At 45.7% G+C, this 26,110-nt stretch overlaps 1 protein-coding gene and 1 long non-coding RNA gene across 5 annotated transcripts in view; one reads left to right on the top strand and one right to left on the bottom strand.

Annotated features, from left to right (window-relative positions):
- SLC4A4 (solute carrier family 4 member 4) overlaps positions 1-26,110 on the bottom strand; it is a 303,735-nt gene that overhangs the window by 245,985 nt on the left and 31,640 nt on the right. The window lies entirely within an intron of this gene.
- On the top strand, positions 2,138-6,927 carry LOC123371980. Its single transcript, XR_006580030.1, has 3 exons — positions 2,138-2,529; positions 2,980-3,035; positions 4,503-6,927. It is a non-coding gene; the product is annotated as an uncharacterized LOC123371980 (long non-coding RNA).

Genomic DNA, 26,110 nt, shown 5'->3' on the forward strand with positions numbered 1-26,110 from the left:
ATTGTGCCTTAGGGTCATTGCAAATACCTAGGCACATGAGTAACTCTACTCACAGGAGATGTCCCCTCCAAGTTAATGGAACTATGTCTATGAATAAAGTTACTCAGTTGATAAGTGTCTGCAATATCAGGCTTAAGGGAACAATCCTCTGGAGATGCTGAGCTCCTTGACTTCAGTGGAAGCTGAACGTGCTTGTCACTTTTCAGGGGTGCTAAATACCTTCCTTGCAGCATCAAGCCTGATATGTGCCATATATTTTGAAACAGAAAGTTGCCATAAAGCTCTAAGGACATTTATTATGAAATACTATAAAAAATTTTGAATACAGGTGCTAAAAGAATGCCCTCCTAATAAAGAAAACCTAGAATAATGCTTAATGTTGCAGCAGAAAACAAGAGTATGAGAACAAAAGGATGATTTAACATTCAATTCCATGTCTGTTCCTTACTGAGAGAGGAACACCTGAGGACTAGAATTGTTAGCAGGAAGTTCAAGAAAGAGGAGAGAGAAGATTGGACAAGAAACATTTCTCAGCTCGTTTATGGGAGTGGAATATTCCCATTCAGCAAAATGTCAGATGAGATATGAAGACTGTTTAAGGAAATATGATCTCCTTGAAATGGTTCTTGCTGACAGTTTAATTAGTAAGCTTTACTGATTTATCAAAAGTTTCCAAATAAAAGCTGTTTTAAAACTGTCAGGTATCAACTGGTAAACACCAGATGCGTTTGAAGGGGGGGGGGGGAGGGATTACACAGATGTTAAACTGAGGGAAAAGATTTTTTCTTCTGTCCAATGTAAAAAGTCAGACTTAGCAGTATGCATTTCCCATTTAGGACCAATCCAGCACTCTGCCAGCGCAAGACAGCCACTTTCAGTTAAACTTACCACAGAAAGAGTGATTGCATTTGCAGTTCTCAGAGTGGCAAGCCTGTGGTTTCTTCATGCAAGTAAAATGCTGCATTCATCAGAGATATGACAAATTGAATGCTAATGGAAGAATTACTTTAGCCACTGTGGAAAGCGATATAAAATAACTGTACACATGCAACAAGAGCCCCAGTTCCTACCAGCTGATCCATGCAAATGGACCCTTTCGCTCTTCGAGAGCCCCACTGACTTCAACGGCCAAGTCTGCATGGCAATTAGGGTCCACTCGTGCACATCAGGGTGCAGGATCTGGGCCACAACTTGCCTCCCTAAGTGCTGGACATGTATGTTGTGCGTGCATGCGTATACACACAGACATATCCAGTTGCACACGCAGTCCTGCACACACACACACGCTTGTGCAACAGATGCATTTTCCCTCGCACACATTCGTGCCTGTACTTATTTTCCAGCTGATACATGCCCCGTGGGCCGCGCACGCCGCGACACTCGCGGGAAACGCACATGGCTCAGTTCTTTCCCCAGCTCTTTGCCTAGGCAGGACGCGGGGGCTGGTGATTCCGCTGCAGTCGGTGGAGCCCTGTCAGCCGCCCCCCACCGCGGTGTGTGTAAAACGCCCGGGGGGCGGGGTTCATGCCGATCCCCCCCACACACACCCCGCGACCAGCCCCGGCGCGGCGCCCCGGGAGGCAAAGCAGCAGCCGGGGTGGGCGCTCAGCCCCGGGAAAGCCCCGCCCCGCCCGGAGCCCACCTGCCCCAGCCCGCGCTCACCTCCGGGGCTCGGGTCCCCCGCGCTGCTCCAGCGTGGCGGCGGCGGCGGCGGCGGCGACTCAGCGCGGGGGGGTGCGGGGAGCAGCTGCCCAGGCTGGAGCTGCAGCGGCCCCTGCGCGCGGGGCGGGACGGGACGGGACCGGAGCGGAGCGCGGGTGCCTGGCGGGGCCGGGGGAGCGGAGCGGAGCGGAGCCGAGCCGAGCCGAGCCGAGCGCCGCGCCGCACTGCCGGCAGCCCCCGCCCCGCTGCCGCTTTAAAGCCGCGCGGCGCCTCGGGCCGGCCCCTTCCCCCCGTGCCATGGCCGCGGCGCGGCGTCAGCGGGCCCCGGGCGGGCCGGCGAGGGGCTGGGGGCGGAGCCTGCGCTGCGGGTGCTACGGGCGCACTCACTTTCCCGGCGCTCTCCCGGGCTCCGCTCCCGCCCCGCCCCGGCCGGGGATCCCCTTCTCCGGGCCGCGCCCGCTCCCGTCCCGGGGAAGAGCCGGCGGGTCGCAGAGGCGCCTCGGGGGCTCTTTCTCCCCCCGGCCCCCGGGGAGACTCACTCGCCTCCCGCCGGGAGGGGCCCCGCCAGCGGCGGTCGGAGCATGTTCAGCTCCTCCAATTGCATTGAAGCCTGGTGATGACAGGAGCCAGGAGTCGCACCCTGCGCGGGCCGGGGGGCAGCGACCCAGCCGCAGCCCGGCCGCTCGGCTCGGCCGGCGGCGAGGTGGGACCCGAGACGCTGCACAGCAGCGGGGGCTTATCCCGAGTGGAAAGTTTCCTGCTCCGTCAAGCGCGTACAGAACAGAAACAACGAACAGACCGTGCCAGCGACTAACTCCTACTCGCCAAGCCAAAGGGACTAAGGGACACCATTAAACAGCGGTCACAGTAAGGGGGCTCTTGACACCTTTCATATTTTATAACGTTGGACAAAAGTGTGATATCTCGTAACACAGGCGGATTTTTCTCCCCTTACGTTACATTCTGAATATGAAACCCTGCAGGCTCGTATTGCACAAGAACACGGGAAAGAAATGCAAGTCTGCATCCTGCTCCTCCCCCTCAAAAATCTGGGGAGGTGTAAACCCTATTGAGAAGGTGGGGTGGTAGTGAGGGTGCAAGGTGCCTGCCTGACACATCCTGGTTGGAAAGAGCTCTACAGGAGGGACTGTACAGGATGAAAGTGGGGAGGATAGGAAGCTAACACTCCCCCTCGGGCAGCATTTGATTAAGAGTACAGGATACTGATGCAGAATTATTTTTTTTACATCATTTTTGAATTATGGTAATTAAAAGTCTAGATTAGTGACAGCTGTTTTTTTTAACCTTGGTTTTCAGGAACCCAGGCAGTGGTTTAGTGAAAGATGACAAGATAGAGGGAAGGCAAGTGAAAGGTACGTTATTGAGATAAGCAAAAATCAAAAAGATTCAAGGTCTAGCCTCCAGGGCTGCTGACCCCAGCATGCCATATATAATTGTATCAGGAGCGTTTCCTTCATAATACAGTGATGTAGTACTTGAGTGCTTAGCTTTGTTCAATAGCCTCAAACGGCAGGTGTGGAAGGATCTGTATTTTTTTCCCCAAAAGCTCATTTTTTATTTTTAAAGGCCACCTTTCAGCAGCTGTGAATGCTGGCATTATGCTGGGGAAAATAGGTGTATATGACACAATCCAGTTCCCAGGTTACTTCACCTAAGGTATTTGGATCAACAAAACCCCCATTCAGATGTCTAACAAGTATGACCTTTAAAAAAAAATCCTATTCTAATCTGAGAATTCTAATCATAAAATTTTACATTTCCAATTCCACCCACTCCCTCTCTCTTTAAACACAATGGGCTGCTGGCTGCCACATTACACTCCCAGAAAGACGTAAGACAGCACTCTCTACATACATTCTTACTTGCTTGTTAGCTTTTTTTATACCTATTCCTTTTGCCATCACATACAAAAATCATTTTCACAGGTACTCTATTTATCAGTTTTCCACCAAAAGGGAAGAACTTTTGCAGGGACACTGCTAACATTCCACAGCTCTAACGGTGAAGGTTTTCAGCTGTGATTATAGGAAAGTGATTGTCATCTGTAGCAGCATGATCAAAGATCTGCCAGCATCAAGAGAGAACTAGACAAGGATTCTCATTTTACAGGCTGTAATCCACTAGAGGATATACAATAGTCCTAACACAGCCACTGCACCACTGAAAATACACAGCCTACCTACCATCTCAACCAAAAGAAAAAACAAAAACCAGGAACAGAATCATTTAGTTTAAGGCAAGAAACACCAATTGGTTAGTTCACAATAATATCTGTCAGAAAAAAGAAATAATTTCATAAGTGCTGGTAAAACGGTCTCTAATTTCCAGCATGGCAATGATCATATGATAACATATAACAAGACATTCAGCTGTACTAGGAGCCTTGTGCGGTTTGACTACATTGTGAGCAAAGCCTCATGTAGAATAGGTGGGGCTTCTGATTTTAGGTAAACACCCAATACAATACCCCCAATACAAAAAAAATAAAATTGGTGTTTATCCAATAAATGCTGGGAAAATGCCAGAAATGGTTACTCAATTAGTGTTGACTTCACCCCTTTCCCTGTGCAGTTTGTTTATACAGGAGATGTCCCTGTTCCCGGGTTTATACACACAGAGCAGTAACATGGACAACTACAGGGGAGTGATTTCTAAAGTGCACTGATATGTTGCACATTATTTGGTCCACACAGACCCTGCTGGTGTGCATTAAAGGTTCCGTAGTCCACTTGAATGTAGTCCTAAAGAACTCTTCCTAGACTGAAACAGGGGCAAGGATAAAAATGATCACCAACCTTCCCAAATTCTCTCCTCCTCAGAGTGGGTTCTTCTGCTGAGATTTACTGTCCAGGCAGAGGTGAAGTGAGGCGTGCAACAGCTTCTAAGCACCAGGACTCCGCAGTAGTAAAGACTGGCTCATCGGAAGAGTGAGGAAACAGGAAACCAGCAGCAGAAAGAACATCATAATTGTGATGACCAGGAGGCTGAAGTTGCCACATGGCACAAATCCCACTCCATCAGCAAAGCTTGGGATCTTCACATGGCATCTGCTTTCTTCAGCCGTGTATGTCCTAAATTGCTCAGGAGCAGTGCTCTCCTCCTGTAGCCCTTATGAACACTGCATAAGGGGAGACTGAGTTGCCTGCTGTAAAACCAGAAAAGCAACTGCAGTCAGTAGCAGGAGGATACACGGGATTTATGCGGTTAAGGAGAGGCTGCAGCAGCCTTTATGCAGAATTCCCAGCCCTTCTTGGTCCTGCCTGTCCTCTTCATCATTCCCCCAGTCTCAGATGAGAGAAAACCATCTATGAAGAGACAGGTGTTAGTCAAGTCACTTAATGCTCTACAGGAAGGTGATCAGATCCTACGGTGATGAGAGTGGTGTTATAATCAAAGCTAAAGTTCTATTTGATCTAGTGTCCCTTTTTAGTAAACTAACTTCTGAAGTTAAGCCCTCTCTGGCTCAATCCATCCAACAGGGCCCCTCATGATACCCCCAAGTTGGGGTCTAGCTACCTGGCAAAGGTTCCTGCTCTGGGATGGAGCAGCGCCCCATCCTCCCTGCAGATTCTTTGCCTTCACTTGATTCCTCACTGACCCCAGCTTTCCCACTGAGCCACTCCTCTTGAACTCAGTTCACTGACCCCAGCTCTTCAGCTGAGACGGTCTCAGTTCAGGCCCCTTCTGGGGGTAATAGTTCCAGATACAGCCCTGCCCTGGGCCTGTTTAAACTCCCTAGCCTGTTTAAACTTCCCCGGGGGTGGGGGGGAGCCTGGGCTGGCTCACCCACAACTCCGGGTCCAGACCCAGAGACCTCTAAGTAGCAGCCATGTGCCACACCCCTTTAACTAACTGTCTTTCTCTGGGCCACTTCCCTGTGGCCCCTGGCTTACTCAAGTCCTGGCAGGTAGCTGCACCTTCCTGGCTCCCCCAGTCCCTGCCAGCAACTGCTCTGTCCAGCCCTACAGCCACCCAGGAGTCCTGACTGAACTCATGCTGGCCCCGCAGCTCTTTTTATATGAGTCTTATGGATCCTGATTGGCTGCTTCCCTGCAGCTTCTTTATGATTGGCTGCTACCCACACAGCCGCTCTAGGTAGCTTGGAGGACCCACCTCCACTGCTCTTTTCTGGGGGCAGTAGGACTGAGAGGCCTTCAGCAGGGGGCCTCCGGGCCTAATGCACCCAGTCACAAGAAGTCACTTCCTTTCCTTGTTCCAAGTAGCTCTGTAGCTTCTTGCCATTCAAAAAAGCGGCATAGATGTCAAATGCTCCTTCTCAGTCACATTCATACCCATGAGTAAAGCACCTCATGGAGCATCCATAGAAGATGCCCATTACTTAGATTTTTTACTGGAAGAAATTAACTGCCAAAAACAATTCCACTTTTCCCCACAAGTGATTATAACTTGAAATACTATCATTTTAAACCTAGATATTCATTTAGCCTAAAAACTGATTTTGCATTATTATGAATCATATTAACTCAAATTTTAAAATACTGTCCCTCCTCATAATGATCTAAAACCCCAAAAAATCATTTCCAAAGTCCCTATGCCAAGAGCGACCACAGAGACCCGAGCCAAGTCTGAAGAAGAGCACAGCCATTGTTACCTAGATAGTAGGGAATTTGATAAAGAATCTGGATTTGCCATGACATCTGTCACTCGGGCTTTCTTTGATTATTTTGAATTATTGTACATAATTTTTCATATTTGCATAGTGCTTAGAGGTTCCAACCAAGATTGGAGCTCCGTTGTACTAGGCACTGTGCATACACATTGTGAGAGACAGGCCCTGCCCCAAAGAGCTTATGTCTCAACAGACAAAAGGTGGGAGAGAAAACACAGAGGTGAAATTACTTGCCCAGAATCACACAGCAGGTCAATGGCAGAGTAAGGAATACAAACCTGGTTTCCTAAGTGCCAGTTCAGTGCCCCATCCTCTAGGCCACGCTGTTTTCTATACGTAACTCTCCTACCAAGTAATCAGCTGACTTACTGACTGACTGACATACCATCACATACAGAAAATTTGAATTGGTGACCTATTTATGGAGAAATTTATAGCAAAAATGTAACAATAATCCAGTTCATCATTAGCTCTCACTTTGTGATTGAAGAAACAAAACCGAATCAAATCAATCTGATTTGCATGATGTGTTGTATGCTTGCAGATTTTGGTACAAATGAGAGAGTTCAGCACTTATATTCTAACCTAAAATTAATTTTCCTTGTTGATCTCAATATTTTTCTATTGCATTCAGTGTATCCGGGCACCCTCTTCATTGATGATCCAATCCTGCCAACACTCTTCTCATAGAGCTGCCATTTAGAGTATTCCTTGCAAATGTTTTACCACATTAAAGGTCTTGATTCGGCAAAGCATTTGAGCACATGCTTCAGTCCCACTGACTTCAACATACGCTTAAGTGTTTTTCTGAATAGAGATGTAACTTAAGCATGTGACTTGTTTGCACCAAGGCCTAAGATTGCACTTCTCACGAAGACAAAACTCCTACTTAAGTCAGTGGGAATTTAGCCTGAGTAGAGACTATGGGATCTGATGTTTAACATCAGTTAATTTTCATGGGTGCAGTACATGATAAAAAGATTTTATTTCTTTGTATCCAGTGCACAAATCTCCAGAGGAATTTTTCCCATTGCACCTAGACATTGCGGTCAATATAGTCCTCTGAGCAGGACCTATGTGATGTGTTTCAGCTTCTCAGGAATATTTGTACTGTCTGCTTTTGTCTGAGCCTCCAAGAATCAGAAATTTAGCTCTCTCTTTAATCCCCAGCCTCGATTACTGAAGGGAAGTCTAAATAGAACAGTATTTCTTAGTAACCTGCTACCAAGATAACGTTCTTTTATGGGCGTAATATGATTAAACCTATTTGCTTTCGCAACTAGATTAGCAGGTCCTGTGTATTCTCCTAGTCCAGTGTATTTTGGCTAGCTGTGAACACCATTCAATATAAAGTGCAGTTAAAGCTCTTCGTAAGCACCATGTTTCAAGAGCCTAATTCTGAGCATCTGCACACTCACAAACCTGATCCCATTCCCAGTGAAGTGAATGGCAAAGTTCCGATTGAGTTCAGTGGTACAAGATCAGGCCCTCATAGTGTTCAAAGGCTAAAATCCCATGCTGCTCTGCTAAAGTGGAATCACATGCAGGAACTATACAGATTTAGCTATAAACTGATGCACTTTGTAACCAAGAGCACAGTATGCCATTTTGAGAAGAAACTACTCCTGGAGCATTTTGACAGCCCTATATCTTAGAGGCGTCTCTTCATTCATGTTAATTGAGGGGATTACTATGGAGAATACATGATTTAGATCAGCCACTTTGGTGGCTGGTCTTGTTCCATATTCCAGAAAAGCTACTTTAATTGAACATTAAGGTTGCAAGGTTAAGTGCTCAGAACACAGGAAATGTCAAAGTGACATAGGGTATTCTTCATATTAAGTCAACAAGAACTTGTATTTAACAATTACATTATCCTATAATAGCCAGAGCCTGTTGTAAACTACAGCATGGCAGTGTTTGAACTGCTGTCTACAGTCTAGGATCCCACCTTCTAAAAAGGAGAAACACCATTGGTCATTGCAGCAACGCCCCACATCCTTACAAAAAAAATAGCAGCTAGTCCACACACACACGAGTTACATTATATACAGCAGAGCATCTCTATATGGGGGACGTAAGCAGGTTTAATTGAGTAGTGACTACCCTATCTTATTTGTATGCTTGGGTGGGAGGGAAGGCCTGAAACTTATGAGAGATGTGTCCAAAAAAGACTTTCTGCAGTACCCAAAAGGTTGAGAATCACTGCTATACAGCTTAATTACATGATCATATGCTATTTTTCAAATACAAGATAACCTTAAAAATGTCTGCAACTTTAGGTACGCATGCGTATCGTCTGTGGCTCTGTATGTGTCAGAGAAAGGGAGCCCAAGAAAGTCATCTATATGAACTATCTGTGATGAATAAGGCAAGAGCTCCTGTCAGGGTACTCAGATAGATGTGCCCTACAAGGATGTAGGAAACACTCTTTGAGATTAAGTATCAGAGGGGTAGCCGTGTTAGTCTGGTTCTGTAGAAACAGCAAAGAATCCTGTGGCACCTTATAGACTAACAGACGTTTTGCAGCATGAGCTTTCGTGGGTGAATACCCACTTCTTCAGATGCAAGTAGTGGAAATTTCCAGGGGCAGGTTTATATAGGCAAGCAAGAAGCAAGCTAGAGATAACGAGGTTAGTTCAATCAGGGAGGATGAGGCCCTGTTCTAGCAGTTGAGTGAAAACCAAAGGAGGAGAAACTGGTTCTGTAGTTGGCAAGCCTTTCACAGTCTTTGTTTAATCCTGAGCTGATGGTGTCAAATTTGCAGATGAACTGGAGCTCAGCAGTTTCTCTTTGAAGTCTGGTCCTGAAGTTTTTTTGCTGCAGGATGGCCACCTTAAAATCTGCTATTGTGTGGCCAGGGAGGTTGAAGTGTTCTCCTACAGGTTTTTGTATATTGCCATTCCTAATATCTGATTTGTGTCCATTTATCCTTTTCCTTAGAGACTGTCCAGTTTGGCCGATGTACATAGCAGAGGGGCATTGCTGGCATATGATGGCATATATTACATTGGTGGACGTGCAGGTGAATGAACCGGTGATGGTGTGGCTGATCTGGTTAGGTCCTGTGATGGTGTCGCTGGTGTAGATATGTGGGCAGAGTTGGCATGGAGGTTTGTTGCATGGATTGGTTCCTGAGCTAGAGTTACTATGGTGCGGTGTGCAGTTACTGGTGAGAATATGCTTCAGGTTGGCAGGTTGTCTGTGGGCGAGGACTGGCCTGCCACCCAAGGCCTGTGAAAGTGTGGGGTCATTGTCCAGGATGGGTTGTAGATCCCTGATGATGCGCTGGAGGGGTTTTAGCTGGGGACTGTATGTGATGGCCAGTGGAGTCCTGTTGGTTTCTTTCTTGGACACAAATCAGATATTAGGAATGGCAATATACAAAAACCTGTAGGAAAACACTTCAACCTCCCTGGCCACACAATAGCAGATCTTAAGGTGGCCATCCTGCAGCAAAAAAACTTCAGGACCAGACTTCAGAGAGAAACTGCTGAGCTCCAGTTCATCTGCAAATTTGACACCATCAGCTCAGGATTAAACAAAGACTGTGAATGGCTTGCCAACTACAGAACCAGTTTCTCCTCCCTTGGTTTTCACTCAACTGCTAGAACAGGGCCTCATCCTCCCTGATTGAACTAACCTCGTTATCTCTAGCTTGCTTCTTGCTTGCCTATATAAACCTGCCCCTGGAAATTTCCACTACTTGCATCCGAAGAAGTGGGTATTCACCCACGAAAGCTCATGCTGCAAAACGTCTGTTAGTCTATAAGGTGCCACAGGATTCCTTGCTGCTTCTTTGAGATTATACAGGTCTGTCTCATCTTATGCTGGGGTTACGTTGCGCAGTCAGCACGTAAAGCAAAAATCGCGTATAGTCAAAATTACATAGAGTGTAATGGCGGAAGGAATCGCCCACACTACAGAAACAGTATTTAAATTGTTATTTTTCTCTTTTTTTGTTTGTTTTGTTCTTGTTTTTGCCGACCCCGTAAAGCTGAAATCGCGCATGTTAAATGTGCCTAAGATGCGACAGACCTCTAGTGTATTATGTGAGAAATAATGTGTGATCACGAAATTGGACATCTATGAGCAAGAGGACAGAGTTAAGGTTATTTGTGCAACCCTACCCTTGACATTTTCTGGCTTTTAGTGTTTTTACCATGCAATTTTAATGTTCTTTTAACAGGGCCTTTTAAAAGAATTAAGAAAATAAATAAATTTAAAACCTACCCTCCACCCAAACATCTTGTCTCTTGCAGGGTGAGCACTCAGTTAAGGACTCCTGCAGGCCACAGTCCCAAACACTTAAGTATATATAACGAACTTAAAGCATGTACTTAAGCATTGTGCTTAAGAGCCACTGAAGTCAATGAGACTTAAGTGCTTTGCTGAATCAGGGCCTGACTGAGACAGGGTCACAGAGGCCCCCTCCTCATATAGGGCCTGATTCAAGGACCGTTGAAGTCAATGGAAAGATTCTCATTGATTTCAGTGGGTTTTGGGTCCAACAGTCACTGCACCAGGGAACATGCTCTTTCACCACAACCTTCCATTAATTTTTTCAGTACACAGCTGAAGTTATCAATGTACATACGGGTCACCCAACCTTCATTCAGAACCCTGTGCTGTTCATACTAGTGGTATTATTAAGAAGATTGCTGCTTGTATGTCCGAAGTGCAATTTATGGAAGCTCATAACTATGACACCAGTTTTTAGTGGAATGCTCTAACCACTGCTCCTCTGAGGGTTATATCCAGGCCCTATTTGAACTGTCTAACAACCACCATTGTGTAGAGCTGTTCAAAATAATGTCATTGGGAGGGAGGGGGGCTTGGGTAATTGGAAAAAATATTTTTTCCATTGTCCTTTTACTCCTAAACAGCTGATCCGCTCTGGTTCAGAATTCCAGAAATTCAGCTTTGAATAGAAATTAGGGCTGGAAAGGTTTTTTAGCCCAACAGATGAAAGTTTCTAAAAGCTATGAAGAGGTTAGAAAGGACATGCTCAGGCAAGCTTAAATTTAACATTTAAGGCTGGGATTTCCAAAGGAGCCTAATGGAGTTAGGTACCAAACTCCCATTGAATTTCAAAGGGGTTTGGGGTTGCCTGTCTTTGTCTCCTTTGAAAATCTAAGCCTAAACACGTGTTTAATTTAAATTTTGAGAGACTGATATCCAGGTTGTTTTAGTGTTTTCAGCTTCCTTTGAAAAGTAAATCAATAAAAGAAATTTGAATATAGTAATAATTTAAAAGGGGTGAACTGGATGTCTCAGGAGCACGGCAATAGTCACTCTCTATTGGCTGTTCAGTAACATATTGTGAGATGAGTTGATGATCCTTATTCCAGTTGCTAGCGGACAAACATTCACATCACCAAACACCACTTGGTAGCAATCTCAGAAGAGATAGAAGGATTGAATGAAGAATAAATCATCCTCTCATACACAGAGGTGGTTCTTCCAGGATAGGAATAAGGCCCCATTATTAGAGGGGTCTGGGACCCCTGGTATTGCCACTGACTCTTGTTGACCCTGTTCAGTGCTGATATTGAGGACTTTGCTCTGTAGGACTATCATCCTGAGCACCTTTCATACTCTCTAAACTGACTTTTAAAAATGGCTTGCAGCAAAGTTAACACACTATGGGTTTGTGTAACTCACATCCATTCAGAACACAGGCAGCCCCAGCGAAGGACGCTATTTCTTCAGTAATTTACTCTCAGTGAATGCTTCAGTACTGCAGGGCTCCCAGCACTGAACGTTTTAAAAAATTTCAGCCAGAGCGTATTCATCTACTCCATGTGCTGCAATAACTAGAGATAACAGATGATTTAAGGAAGGCACCCTATCCATAAGTCTGAGTTTTTTACTTTCTGTCTGTAGGGGATTTAAACCAGACCCATTTATTTTTATGAATATATGTTCTAGGTCAAGAAATATGCTATATAAGAGCTTGCAAGTAATCACCACAAACATTTTACACTTATGGAAGTGAAACAGTGATTGGGTGAACTTACCTCATGTGTGATAATAAATATTATTAATTATTAAACAAATCAGAGGAGGGGTAGTAATAAAAGATATGATGTCATCGTGCGTGTAAAAGGAGTGTACTGAGATTTAAGCCTTTGCCCCTGTAAATGTTGGCCTGCTATACCCCAGCTGATCTCTGGAGAGTGGCATTCTGACCCTATGCTGAAATAAACCTGTTCCTTGGATCTGAACTCAACATTAGCAGTGGTTTTATCTCTACAATACGCAGTGGTTGTCTGCTTTGCTAGGTTTATGATGTAACCTGTGGACCTGGTTGGTGGTCTGAAATATCCTTGCAAATACCTTTTTATTTGTTAATGCAAAGGTCTGCTTGCCATATTCTGTATGTTGGGAAGAATAAAGCCTCTCTCCTGTTGCTTCTGTAGTGGGATTAGAATCCCCTTTTGGAAACATTGCACCAGAGAGAGTGGAATGGTGCAAAAATTGCTTTGACCTCCCTGCAGAGTTTAATAGTGTGAAAAAATAGCAAAGATATTGTAAACTTTTCAGGGCAGGGATGGTGGCAATACTAGTTGTAAAATTTAGGTGTGGCATAACAACTTACCTTATCTGTAATTCAGTAGTTACTGGTACTTGCGGAAATGCCTCCTATTCTGCTGTGGCTAGAAGACTGTTCAGTGAAGAGAAGGCCATATGATTATTATTAGCAGAGCTGTAGCCAGGTTGGTCCCAGGATATTAGAGACAAGGTGGTGAGCTAATATCTTTTATTGGAGCTTAGAAGAGCTCTGTGGAGCTGGAAATCTTGTCTTTCGCCAACCAAAGTTGGTCCAATAAAAGATACTACCTCGGCACGTTGTCTCTAATATTATTGCTACTATTTCTGAAGTCCTGCTTCTGCAGCTTTGGAGCCCGCTACTGGAATGTGCCATACAATACGCAACCTGGGGCACCAGAGAATTTACCCGCATATTAATAATTCCATCACCTATCATCCTGTTAAATGATCAACTGGAAAAGGCACATGGACATGGAATTCGAATGAAAGCCAGGTGAAACACAGAAATACACCGAATGAGGAATGTGGCTTTTTGTAGGCTTGCTAAAGCACTATGTCCACTTACAGCAGTGTATAAAGTAACCAGTTTTGTATACTGCAAGTTTTATCCCCCTGCCGCAGCGCCAGAGGAAGAGGCGCCAAACCAGGCTTTGGTCATCGAGCCAAAAACAGAGGTCTTTGTTAAAATAAAGGGTGTTTATTTATATGCCAAAGAGCATCAGAGGACAGGACACTGAAACATACACTTCCTCCACCCACAACTATCAGGATACCGAAACAACAAATACCCATGCTGCTAAGAAATAAAACCTGAGCGGGGTGAAAAGAACAGAGCAGGCCAACTCTCTTAGGTATCTTTAGGGTTTTAAACTGTGCTGCCTCCTTTCTCTGCCCTCTCATAACAAATGAATGTAGCAAGCAGTTCAGTACGGAGATTCTTGGTACTCTCTGTTGTACCAAGAAGGGGAAAAGTAACAGGACTTGAACCTCAGCCTACTCTCAAAATCAAACCCACATTACCAATATGGTCAAGGTGGAGAGACTGCAGCATTTTAAATAGATGGGTGGGTTTGTATATCAGGAAGATTTATTCCTTTGCCCAGTTTCCTTTCAAATTATTGTCAAGCTGCTGACTTTCCCTCTCAGCCCCTTCCTCGGGTCGGAACACGTCTTAGCATCCTGGACAAACGTGTCTCTATGGGGCCGGGACCAGGCCTTCGTAAGATTTTATACAGCACCTTATACAATGAGTCCTTCATGCTGACTTGGTCCTCTGGTCACCACTTAATTACAATATGAATAATAAAGAATAGTCTTTATTAGTGAAGTAGCTACTACAGTGCAGCAACTAAGGAGAGCTTGTGTCTCTCCCAAGAAATTGCCAAAACTCTTCCCTGGCTAAAACACTGAAATCTGGTCCACCCTACATGTGATCCCGGTGGTGTTGAGAGCCAATCCACCAACTTCACTGGTCTCTTATATAAAAAGCCTCCAATGGGCTACCCTAAACAAACAGCATTTGGGAAATCACCCTTTTACCCCTCTGGCCAAGGAATCTTTCCATGAAGTAGATGGAGACAGGTGGTGTTGGGGGAAAGAATACGTTAACAAAAGGAAGTTCTGCTTCCCAGCCTGGAACTGGAATCCATACCTAGCCTGCTCTATTTGAGCCTTCACTGCCCTCAGGGGAAAAGTAGCTTGAATGTCAGACCACCGATATTCTCTTAGCCTGAGACGATTTCCTTCCCTGACAGAAAAAGGGATACAAATCTATGACGTGGTGCCAAGTCCCCATATCCCAGAAGGATGATGCAATATTGCCTTCTGCTGTAACAGTACTCACTTCTTAATGTGTACTATTTACAAGTAGTACACATTACTATTTACAAGTTGTACAAAGTAGCCCTGGTTTGAGGTATAGGACTCAAACCTGACAGCTTCAAAGCCAGCAAAATCCCAGATCAGAAATTATGAGCTTCCTCAAAGGACGTATTTTATCTGACACCACTGGTCACGAATACATTTTTTGGCAAACATCTCATCAGAACGCTGGAGATGCTCAAAGACAGCAGCAGCAGGAACTTTGGCACATATCACATGGCATTGTGATAAGGTCTCCCCCTTTGGAACTCCACCGCTCAGGTAATTATCTTTGCAGAGATGTAGATAACTCCGGTGCTAGCACCATAGGGCTGAACAGGGAGTTGTATACAACCCTTAGTAAACAAAATAAAACCCCGCTGTAATAGCTACTGCATGCTATGTAATAAACCATTTACAGAGGAGTTGGCTAGGATGAGCATACGCTCTTGATAAACATGGTTCGAGTCTTAAGGCCTCGACATAAAGATATGGTTTCTCTGTTTATGAAGGCAGGGTTAAGAAGAAAGTTTGTGGAGCCCTAGCTATCGGGTAAGTTATCTATAAACAGCTATGTCTGATCAGACCAATGATTCTCCTAATCTTTTGTCTCAGACTGGCCTATACCAGATATTGAAAAGAAATGTGCAAAACTCCCAAACAGACTGTTACACAATAACATGCCCCTGAGGAAGTTTCTTCCTTAACCATTAATTCCCTGGGGTTAACTCAAGTCCTGAAGTTTGCGAGTTGTCATCCCCTATACATAATATCTTAGCTGATTTAACTACAGATATTAATGTAAATGTTATGCCTTTTTTCCCATCCAATGCAGCTTTGCCTCTTGTAGTAGTAACACACGCTCTATTATTCATTGTGTACAAAAGTATTTCTTTTGTTTGGCTTTAAATGTATTGCCTCTTAATATCACTGGGTGCCCTCTTCTGGTCTTATGAGAAAACGTAAGTGGGTGCACCTAAGGTTTTCTATACATTTGGTATTGTATTTACCTCTACCATGTTACCCTTTTTGTCTGGTTTCTTAATTCATTATCTATTTATGTTGTATATAATTTACAGTGATGTATAGAACTTCGCTGTGCACTTCTTTGGGAAGAGTTTAAATCTATTATTCACTCATATGTTCTGCATCACCACTGATGGTGTTTTCCTGATGTACATGATCTCCTCTTAAAGAGTGAAAGTAGCAGCTTTATTACTCATCTTTCTTTTTCCATCTCATTCTCCTTCTTGGCTCTTTTATACAAATATGTTCTAAAGAAAACATTTAAAGGGGATACGGTCAGACAAAACTGACCTAAAATGTAGGTTTTGTGTACATAAGCTTTTGAAGATCTAAAGCTTTAAAAAAAAAAGTTTGGTTTTGTTTAATTCCAATGGAAACAGTATTTTTAAAACAAACGGCATTCCCCTGATGTAGCTGCAACCCAAAGAACATTGCCAAATTCTGCCAGCACAGGGAAATCTCAGGAGTGAAGCTGGGTAGAAAAGAGGTGCAAATCAAAAGTGAAAAAAACTGACTAATCTAGTTTCATTGTCCAAGTTCAGATAAATGGAAAAAGTAAGCATGGCACAAATAGCAAAGAGATGGGAAGGAGTTCATTTAAATTATTTCATTTAGAACAATGTAAGGTGCTGTTAATGAAGGACCATACTCTCTCCTCCTGCAGAAAGCGGGCAAGGGAGCCAGGAAACCGAGAGGTTCACTGTTTGTCCTGGCAATGCAGCCTCCAAACCCCAAGACTCTGTGGATCTGCAGCCTAAGGATGGTAGGGTGCCACTGAACGTTGCCTTTAGCAGAGACGAGCCCTCTCTCCTCCGATCCAAGGCAGCAAGTTCCCGATGGAGCCATACGGATGTTGACTCCCTACTCTCACGCTCTCCAAAGCTATAGAGCAGAAATGAACACTGCTTGCTGCATCGCTGCTCAGATGTGTGCTAGGCTGAGGGGGAAGCGCGTCTGCTCTTCCCGCACATGGCAGAGTTATGGCAGAGCGGCTTCCACGAGTGCGGGAGGAGAGAGAAAAGGACTATGCAGTTCAAGCTGGTTGACAGGCTCAGGAATTCATCCCAAGTTTGAAGAGATGAGAGCGCCAACTCAGAGCAGCAGAGAAAGGCCCATTCCTGTGTGCAAGGGGGAGGGTGGGGAGGGCTGACTCCAGCAGAAGACCAGGATCCATGCTAGGGAGCTAATCACGTATAGGCAGCAGCTGGAGATACCACACTGGGGGCCCCACACAGTGGCAGCTTGATCCACAAATGATCCAAGCTGAGACAGGGAGGTTGGCAGCAGGGGAGAGAGGTGGGAAGAAACTAAATGCCTGTGTGGTGAGGCTGGAAAGCCAACCAGTGGGTGTTATGGGAAAGGTGGCTTGGTTGGACAGGGTTTGTCAAGCAAAAGTCCCCTCGCCACATGCCTGCAGCCAGATACCCTCACATGCTAAAACCTTCCCTGGTCCTGCCCTGAAACACATAGGCCTTCCTTCCCAGAACCGAGGGGCTCTGCAGCGTCTAGGCACCACTGGCAACCAAGTTCAAAGGGATTGCACAGGTGTAACCAAGAAGAGAATTTGGCTCAATCTATCTATGTTCTCAACCACCTATAGATCCTTCTTTGGCTATTGGTCACAACAATCACACATACTGCAGAAGGCCCCCCTCCCCCCCCACCACACACAGTGAGCCACTGGACTCAATCACACCAACTTCCAGAAAGCAAAATAGCTAACGCCACATCAGACAGCCGACATAACAGAAATAAAAGCATTGTCTGAAATAAAAATTCATGGGACTGGTATCTGCTGCCTTAAAAAAAAATAAACTTGAGACTTCACTTCAACATTTACGTAGCAATAGGACACCATTGCCCTGAGACAACATTCTGTTCTGCTTGCTTTGCAAGACTCGAATAGGACACCATCGGATATTGATATACGTGAGGGTCAGCATGTTTTGGTATAGCACATTCATGAAAATAGGGATGCTGTCAAAGGGCACGCCTTTGTTCTTTTGCTTACAAAGCGCCAGAATAAAATATTTCCTTTGGAGAATCTCGCACATCGTTTCATTAAGATAAACACGCGCTGATCATCTACATCTGTCAGAGCCCTGAGATCCCTGCATTCCCTCCCACCCTCATAGCCCCAAATCCCAGCTCCCATGCTTCCACCACGGGAGAGCACTTCCTTCAGGGCTCCTTGCCAGCTCTTTGCAGTGGAGCAGCTTGAGACTCACCCTTCCTTGCGGGGTTGAGGGCATGGACAGCCCTTCAGTAAACAAAAAAAGACAATTCTTTTATTTTCAATTAATGCATTGCTAGGGGAAGGCAGTCTGGGATAGGAAAGACCTCTATACCCCACTCTCCCCCAATAAAGGATACAGCACAGGCACTGGCAATAGAGATTTCAGCACTAGTGATGTCCTTAGTCTTATTTGGCAGCAACTCCAGCCAACCCTCTCCCCAGTCTAGCTAACCGCATTCCTACCTGCCATGTATTAGTAGTATTTAATATGTGCAATACGGTAACACCCAGAAGGCCTATCAAGATGGGGTCCCGTTGTGCTAGGTGCTAAACAAACAGCAAAGTGGAGTGTCTCTGCCTGGGGTGGATACCTCTGGGTCACCCTGCCCAATACAAATCAATCACTTATATAGATATAGTCAAAACATATCATCCAGGCCAATTTGCAGCTGCCAAAAAACACACACTAAAGAAAGCCAAGCCAGATCCTAAGCCATCACAACAACACAGGAATCCACTGAAGGAGGGGCAAGGAACTTATCAAGTTTAAAATTAGTCAAGGGTTTTTACAAGGTCAGGGGAGGTATAGAGCTTGAGAAACATTAGGAGTGGTTCCCACACTGAAGAAACGTGAGAATTTCTGACCTAGTCCTTCTCTTGGCCAGTGCACACTCATTCCCTGTCGTCTTTCGACCAGGGTGTTAAATGTAACCAGGGGAATCCTCCTGGGCCAGAAGAATGGAAGCTGTCATGGGGGGACATCCAAGGCGAAGGTTAGACAGAATCAAATGTGGTAGGGATATGGAGGATGGACAGTAAGGGGAATGGGCAGGGGGGTGGGGGAGATGGTATTTTCATTACTCCATTGTGAATGAAATCAAGAAACTTGTTCTACCTTCTCACTCCATCCTGTTTCCTAATGTTAAAAGTCTGCCTGCTCCATCTCCTCAAGCATCTGCGCTCTGCTTATGGGACGATTCCAAGGAACGTTAATTTTTGTTTGAAATCACTTCAAAGGATACTTTTCTTCATTATATTAATTGCAGGGATGGGCAAACTGGTTTGAGTTTTATTGTTAAAAGTCAGCTCCCCAAATCTCTGTCCAGTCCTAGACCTGAATACATACTACACCTTTCTGACATGTTCCTATACCAAGCCTCCCCCTCACCCCCAAACACACGTGTGAGGCACAAATCACAACAAAGAGTTATTTCCACCCCTGCCCAACCTGTAATTTAATACTATTAAAAGCTTACCTTATTTATCGTTGAGAGGCACAAGTGGAGCCAGGAGCAGGAGCCGCCACTGTGGCGCCACTGCTACCCAGGCCAGTGCAGGAGGTGGAGTGTGAAGCAGGCCCAGGGGCTCGGCAGCAGCTCCTCATACGCATGCTCAGGCCCACCGCATGAGGAAGGGGGCCCAGGATGCAGCCACTCCCTGTAACCTCCCTGCAGTCCAGGCTTAACTGCTACAATCCTGCCACAGCCTCACCATACACAGCTTACCACAGCAGTGCCCTTAGAAAGTGATTTATGGGCATGGTCAACTGCCATGGTAACAAGGCAGCTTCTCGAGGCACTACTGGCAATACCAAGATTTGAGCCTCACGCAGCACTTCATTCCTCAACCTTTCTGGCGTTGCATTTTGCTACCGGAGAGAGTGAGTTGTGATTTAAATCACAATTTGCTCTTAAATAAAATACAGTAACTTCTCGATTAACGTTGTAGTTATGTTCCTGAAAAATGCTACTTTAAGTGAAACGATGTTAAGCGAATCCAATTTCCCCATAAGAATTAATGTTAATGGGGAGGGGATTAGGTTTCAGGGGAGATTTTTTTCACCAGACAAAAGACTACACACACACGCGCATGCACACACACACAGATTATAAGTTTTAAACAAACAAATACTGTAGACAGCAATGATGATTGTGAAGCTTGATTGAGGTGGTGAAGTCAGAGGGTGGGCTATTTCCCAGGGAATGCCTTACTGCTAAATGATGAACTAGCACTCGGCTTAGCCCTCAAGGGTTAACACATTGTTGTTAATGTAGCCTTGCACTCTACAAGGCAGCACAAATGGAGGGAGGAGAGATAGTATGGCAGAGAGACAGAGACCCACATCTCTGAGTGTGAGAGAGAGAGAGACACGCATTGCCCCTTTAAGTACACTGACCCCACTCTAAGTACATTGCCTTTTTAAGTAGACCAGCAAGTTGAGACAGCAGCTGCTGCCAGCAAGCTCCCTCCGTCCTGAGCAGGGCCGGCTCCAGACCCCAGCGCGCCAAGCGCGCGCTTGGGGCGGCCTTTTCCCGGGAGGGCGGCAGGCTGGCCCGGCGGACCTTCCGCAGTCATGCCTGCGGGAGGTCCATCGGAGCTGCGGGACAGCGGACATCCCGCAGGCATGACTGCGGATGGTTCGCTAGTCCCGCGGCTCGGGTGGACCTTCCGCAGGCATGACTGTGGATGCTCCACCAGAGCCACGGGACCAGCGAACCCTCCGCAGCTGCGGGAGGTCCACTGGAGCCACGGGACCAGTGGACCCTCCGCAGTCATGCCTGCGGGAGGTCCGTTGGTCCCGCGGCTCCGGTGCACCTCCCACAGGCATGACTGCTTGGGGCGGCCAAATTCCTACACCCGCCCCTGGTCCTGAGCCCTGTCATGTCTCCCCCGCCCCGCTCTATGGAAATGGGGTAAGGAGCAGGGAGGAGGGAGACACCCTGACATTAGCCCCCCGCATCCGCACCCTGCACAGCAAGCAGGAAGCTCCCTGGAGCAGCTCCAAGACAGAGGACAGGAGCAGCACGTGGCAGTGGGGGGAGGGACAGCTGAACTGCCGGCAATTGATAGCCTGCTGGGCGGCTGCCACACAGGGAACTTAGGGGAGCTGATAGGGGGTCTGCCAGTCCGCCCTGGTTCCAAGCCCCCACCAGCTAGCTGCAACGGGCTGCTCTTCCTGCAAGCAGTGAACAAAGCAGGTGGCTGCCAAATGACGTTATAAGGGAGCATTGTGCAACTTTAAACGGGCATGTTCTCTAATCGATCAGCAACGTAACAACGTTAACCGGGACACGTTAAGTGAGGAGTTACTGTATAGGGAAAATGTATTTTGTAGCTTTTGGAAATTTTTGGTTAGGCTGTGCCTCCATTGCCCGTGCACACCCCCCATTCCTTTCCCCACACATCTGCGTTCCCGTGTTCCAAATGGAACCAGGAGGTGACAGAAACAACAGGAAAGGTTGCCATGAGATTTCCAGTCAAATTTTGCAGATCCAGAAAGCATCCGAGTTTGGGTGCTTATCTGAAGTCAACCTGAACTCTGAGGCTTTTAAGACTCACTTATCACATATCAAATTTAAAAACAAAACAAAAAACCTTGCAGCAGAGGTTTTCATGAACATCAGACAGTAACAAGCCAATGAGTCCACTATTGCTCACCTCTGTCAATATTATTGGGGAAAGAAACAGCGCCTGGACACTAGCTAATGGCTGAGGGGGCACTTTTTCATTCTAAGCCTCTATTTTCAGTGGCTGAGTTACAATTAACTTTGGGAACTCGGGGCCTGATTTTCCGTTACTCCATTCCTGTGCCTGGGGCAAGAGGAAACACTATGTGTCTCTAACCACCTTTATGTTTCCTGTTTTCCAAGACCACGCAGGGGTCAACCTGGTCTCTGGTAAAGTTAGGGGTGGTTCAGGGCTCCTCTAATTTATTATCTGCTTATCAGGGCCCTAGGAAGGAGAGACTATTGCCTTAGCACAATGCACCCGCCAGCCACTTTCCTTCGTCATACCCTGATCCACCACCTATGGTGGAGCCTGGGAGTAGGGAGGTATGGAGCCCCTATGCCTGCTCTGCACCATCTGGGGAGACCCCCTGTGCAACTCAGGGGACCATTTCTACTCAGCATAACAGACTCAGGTCCTAAATTTCCTGGTATATGCACCTGATTCATCACTGCCTGAGGAAGTCATTTTCACTCATGTGGCTTGTGTACAAAATGGATATAAAAATGCTACCAGATGAGAATTCTTCACACTTTTATACCAGTGGTAGCATTTTACATCCACTGTGCACAGGTGTGTAGGAAAGAACTCTGCCTTTAAACTCTCAGCCACAACCTTGCATTAAGCAGGTTTTATTTTTTGCATTTAATATGTCTTAATAAAAGGTCCACTCTCTTTGTGCAGAGTTGTACATCTCTTTTTATATGCATAAATGGTTTGTTCACTTGCTAGCATTTCTACAGGAGTAGGAAAATGTTGTTTGTGTTTAGACATGCCCTTTAAGAGAGTCACAGTTATACTACAATAAAACACATCTTATCAAATTTAGCATCTACAGCATGTTTTGTGGCTACATGTTTCTTAGCCTCTCTAAGAGGGAGCATTGAATGACTCAGATACATTTGTCCCATATTTTTTCAAGCTAGATCTCCTCTCAAAAATAGAGCCTATTTTAGAGCTCTGTTATTACCTTCCGCTTTTCATTGTTTCTGATACGTGTAGCTAGCACAGACAAATTGCACCAACACACTACCCAGCTTTATTTTATATAATTCTCAGAATATCAGTTCCAATTTTGCATCGCATGCTGCCAAAGGTTCCATTCGATAATTGCAGGTTAGAATCACACAATTATGGCGAGACTAAATAATTTTTTTAATTCTGATTACTAAAACCATAATTATACTATTCTGAGAAACACTGGGTGGAAATAGATGTGTAATTTTGTTCTCACACATCACGCATTCAGTTTATCATGCCATCCTGAAGGTCAGGGCAGATGAACACGGCAAGCCACTCAGCTTAATGGTTAAAACGCATCGAAAAGTTGGCTCAGTAACAGCATTGCCAATGACAACAAACCGCTACTGTGGTGCTGTCCAAGCAGTCCCTGTAATATGCTAGCATTGGTCAGATAATATACAGCATGTAAATTACATCAAACTGAATCAATTTTTAATAATCTACATAGTATCTAATATGCCAGAAATAGTACAAGACAAGATGGGTATTTCCATTTGAATACCTGCACTCTTTCAATGGCGTGAGGCACAAGGGTTTTCAGTCAGCTGAAAAGACCCAAGTATCTGCTGTGACGTGATCTTTAAACTTTTATATGGGGACACAGGACCCTCATGAATGAAAGTAATAGAAGATGGTGCAGAAGAGCTTTTAGCCAGAGCAGAGCATTACAGTGACTGAGCAAGCCCCCTTTGGAATTTTAAAAATCTGCAGGGGGGCTGTGGTGGGCAGAGCTTAGCGCTTCAGGTTTTGACTCTTAGCTGCTGCTTCCATTCCCAGTTAAATTTGAATTTCAGCTTCCAGTCCTAACCAAAGCTTAGTAACCCATCTCCAATCCAGCCTCAAACCCAGCCAGTCACTTCTACTTCTCAATGCAACAGGTAAAGCGAGCACAAATGCTCACACTCCATGTACTCCCAGCTCATGAAAGGCAATCAGAGGTCAGCGTGCATGAATCAGGCTGGAGAAACTCTTTTGAAAATGAGGCCTATTACACCATTTATTTTGGCCCCCTTCTCCCTCTCACAATGGATAGGGGATCAAAATATTCTCATTGTGACATTTTACGTTATTTGGCCAATCAACTTTGGGAGAACACATGAGGCACACAGTCACCTAGCCAGTAAAAACCAGTTCTGAGTGGGAAAAGCCAGCAAAGTAGGTTGGGTGGGGGGGTTAAAAAACTTTGAACGGTGTTTCTGTAGCCAAGAATAGAGGGCGTGATGGTCAAGATGAATGAGAATTTCCCTCTACTACTATTTGCCTCGCGCTCTTCATGTGCAAGCTGATCCCCTCATCTAGTGGTATTGAAACTAAGGCGATGTCTACACTACACCCAGGATCAACACTTTGAGATCGAGCCACCGGCGGTCGATTTAGCGAGTCTAGTGAAGACCCGCCAAATCAACAGCAGATCACTCTCCAGTCGGCCCCTGTAGTCTACTACCGACGAGAAGAGTAAGGTAACTCGACGGGGACTCCCCACGGTGTAGACCCCGCAGTAACTAGACCTAGGGTATGTTATTCATGTAGCTGGAGTTGCGTAGCATAGGTTGACTTACCGCGGTAGTGTAAACTTAGCCTAATAGACTCAGCGATCTGTCTATTCTGACTTGGGCTATATAGTGCCTAGCACCACGAGGCTTTGTTCTCAGTTTGGGCTTCTAGGTGCTGCTAGAAGAAGCTCCCTGCTTCTGCAAGTCTCTGAGCTCCGCTAACCTGACATTTTTCTTCCTCTTAGAAGAGTGTTAAGATTTTAAATGCCAGAGTTTTGATGTGTACAATTTTATCTCTCAGTGTTTCACAAATAATGTTTTATCCATTGGCTTCCATGGCAATGCTTAGAAACTGGAATGACAAATAGTGCAAATAATTTTGTTTGTAATAAAGTTACTTTTAAAAAAATGCTCACCAAAGCATGAGATGTTGTTTAGATCTGCAGCCACCTAAAATTTCAAGTGTCCAAACAAAGCTGGGGGGAGGGGGGAGAATGAGACATCTGCCATAAAATGTAAAAATGGAGTAACATTTAATACTATGAGCTCATAAACTAGTGGAAAGATTTACCTCCAACCTTCCAGAAAATTAAATCTGCACCATAAGAGTAAACACAGCCTTAACTCTGGAATTACTGATACCACTTCTATAATACAGTATCTCCTTGCTTAATGTTGTAGTTATGTTCCTGAAAAATGCAACTTTAAGCGAAACAATGTTAAGTGAATCCAATTTCCTCATTAGAATTAATGGGGGAGGGATAGCTCAGTGGTTTGAGCATTGGCCTGCTAAACCCAGGGTTGTGAGTTCAATCCTTGAGGGGGCCGCTTAGGGATCTGGGGCAAAAATTGGTCCTGCTAGTGAGGGCAGGGGGCTGGACTCAATGACCTTTCGAGGTCCCTTCCAGCTCTAGGAGATTGGTATATCTCCAATTATTACCTAAACAGGGGGTGGTTAGGTTCCAGGGAAATTTTTTTTTGGCCAGACACAAGGCATAATATACATTTTAAACAAGCAATTTAATACAGGTATAAGTTTTAAACTATTTTAAAGAAACAATTTAATACTACAGTTATCATTGCTGAGTATGAAGCAATGGGAGGTGCCCCACCTTACCCCACACTGGCACTGCAGACAATGAGGCAGGCAAGGAGGTTGAAGGTGCCGTAGGCTAGGAGAAGTACGTTGCTCAGCGGCAGCTTCCCCTACTGTGCAAGCACCAGGGGCGGGGGGGGGCTAAACCCTTGGCCCGCTCACTCCACCCCTTCCCCCAAGCTCCCACCCTTAACCCGCCTCTTCTCCCCTCACCACCTCCTCCCCCTTTACTCTGCACACCGTGTCCTCGCTCCTCCCCCTCCCTCCCCTGTCTCCTGCCTGCAGCAATCAGCTGGTTTGCTGCATTCAGGGGGCAGAGGAGGGAGAGGGAGCCAGCGCGCCGAGTCCTCGCTCCTCCCCCCTCCCTCCTGAACGCCGCAAACCAACTGATTGCCGCAGGCAGGAGGTGGGGGGAGCAGGGCGGGATGGCGCTGATCCGTGGGGTCTGCTGGCAGACGGGAGGTGCTGGGGGGGCGTATGGGAGCTGATAGGGGGGCTGCCAGCTGTGGACAAAGCAAGCAGCCAAACAATGTTATAGCGAAGCATTGCACAACTTTAAATGAGCATGTCCTCTAATGAAGCAGGGACGCAAGATCGAAACATTAAGCGAGAGGACATTACGTGGGGAGTTACTGTAGTACAGAGCACTCCTCAACTCAGGATTGCTAGGTGCTTTACAGATGCTAGTCCTGCACTACAAGGCAGGTTTTAACCCTACCTATAGCTACAGAAATCAAGGAATAGAAAAGTTAAGTGATTTGCCCACAGCTATTCAGTGGCAGTATCTGAAATAGAACTCTGGAGCACTGGGGTAAAATCCTGGCCCCTCTGAAGTCAATGTCAAAACTATGCCTGACTTGAAGAAGGCCAGGATTTCACTCCTAATCCCAACAACAATGCCTAGCTCTTATATAGCACTTTTCATTAGTAATTCGCAAAGCACTTTACAAAGAAGGTTGGGATCATTATCCCCATTTTACAGATGAGGATACTGAAGCACA

The sequence above is a fragment of the Mauremys mutica genome, chromosome 5 (genome assembly GCF_020497125.1).
Source record: "Mauremys mutica isolate MM-2020 ecotype Southern chromosome 5, ASM2049712v1, whole genome shotgun sequence".
NCBI lineage: Eukaryota > Metazoa > Chordata > Testudines > Geoemydidae > Mauremys > Mauremys mutica.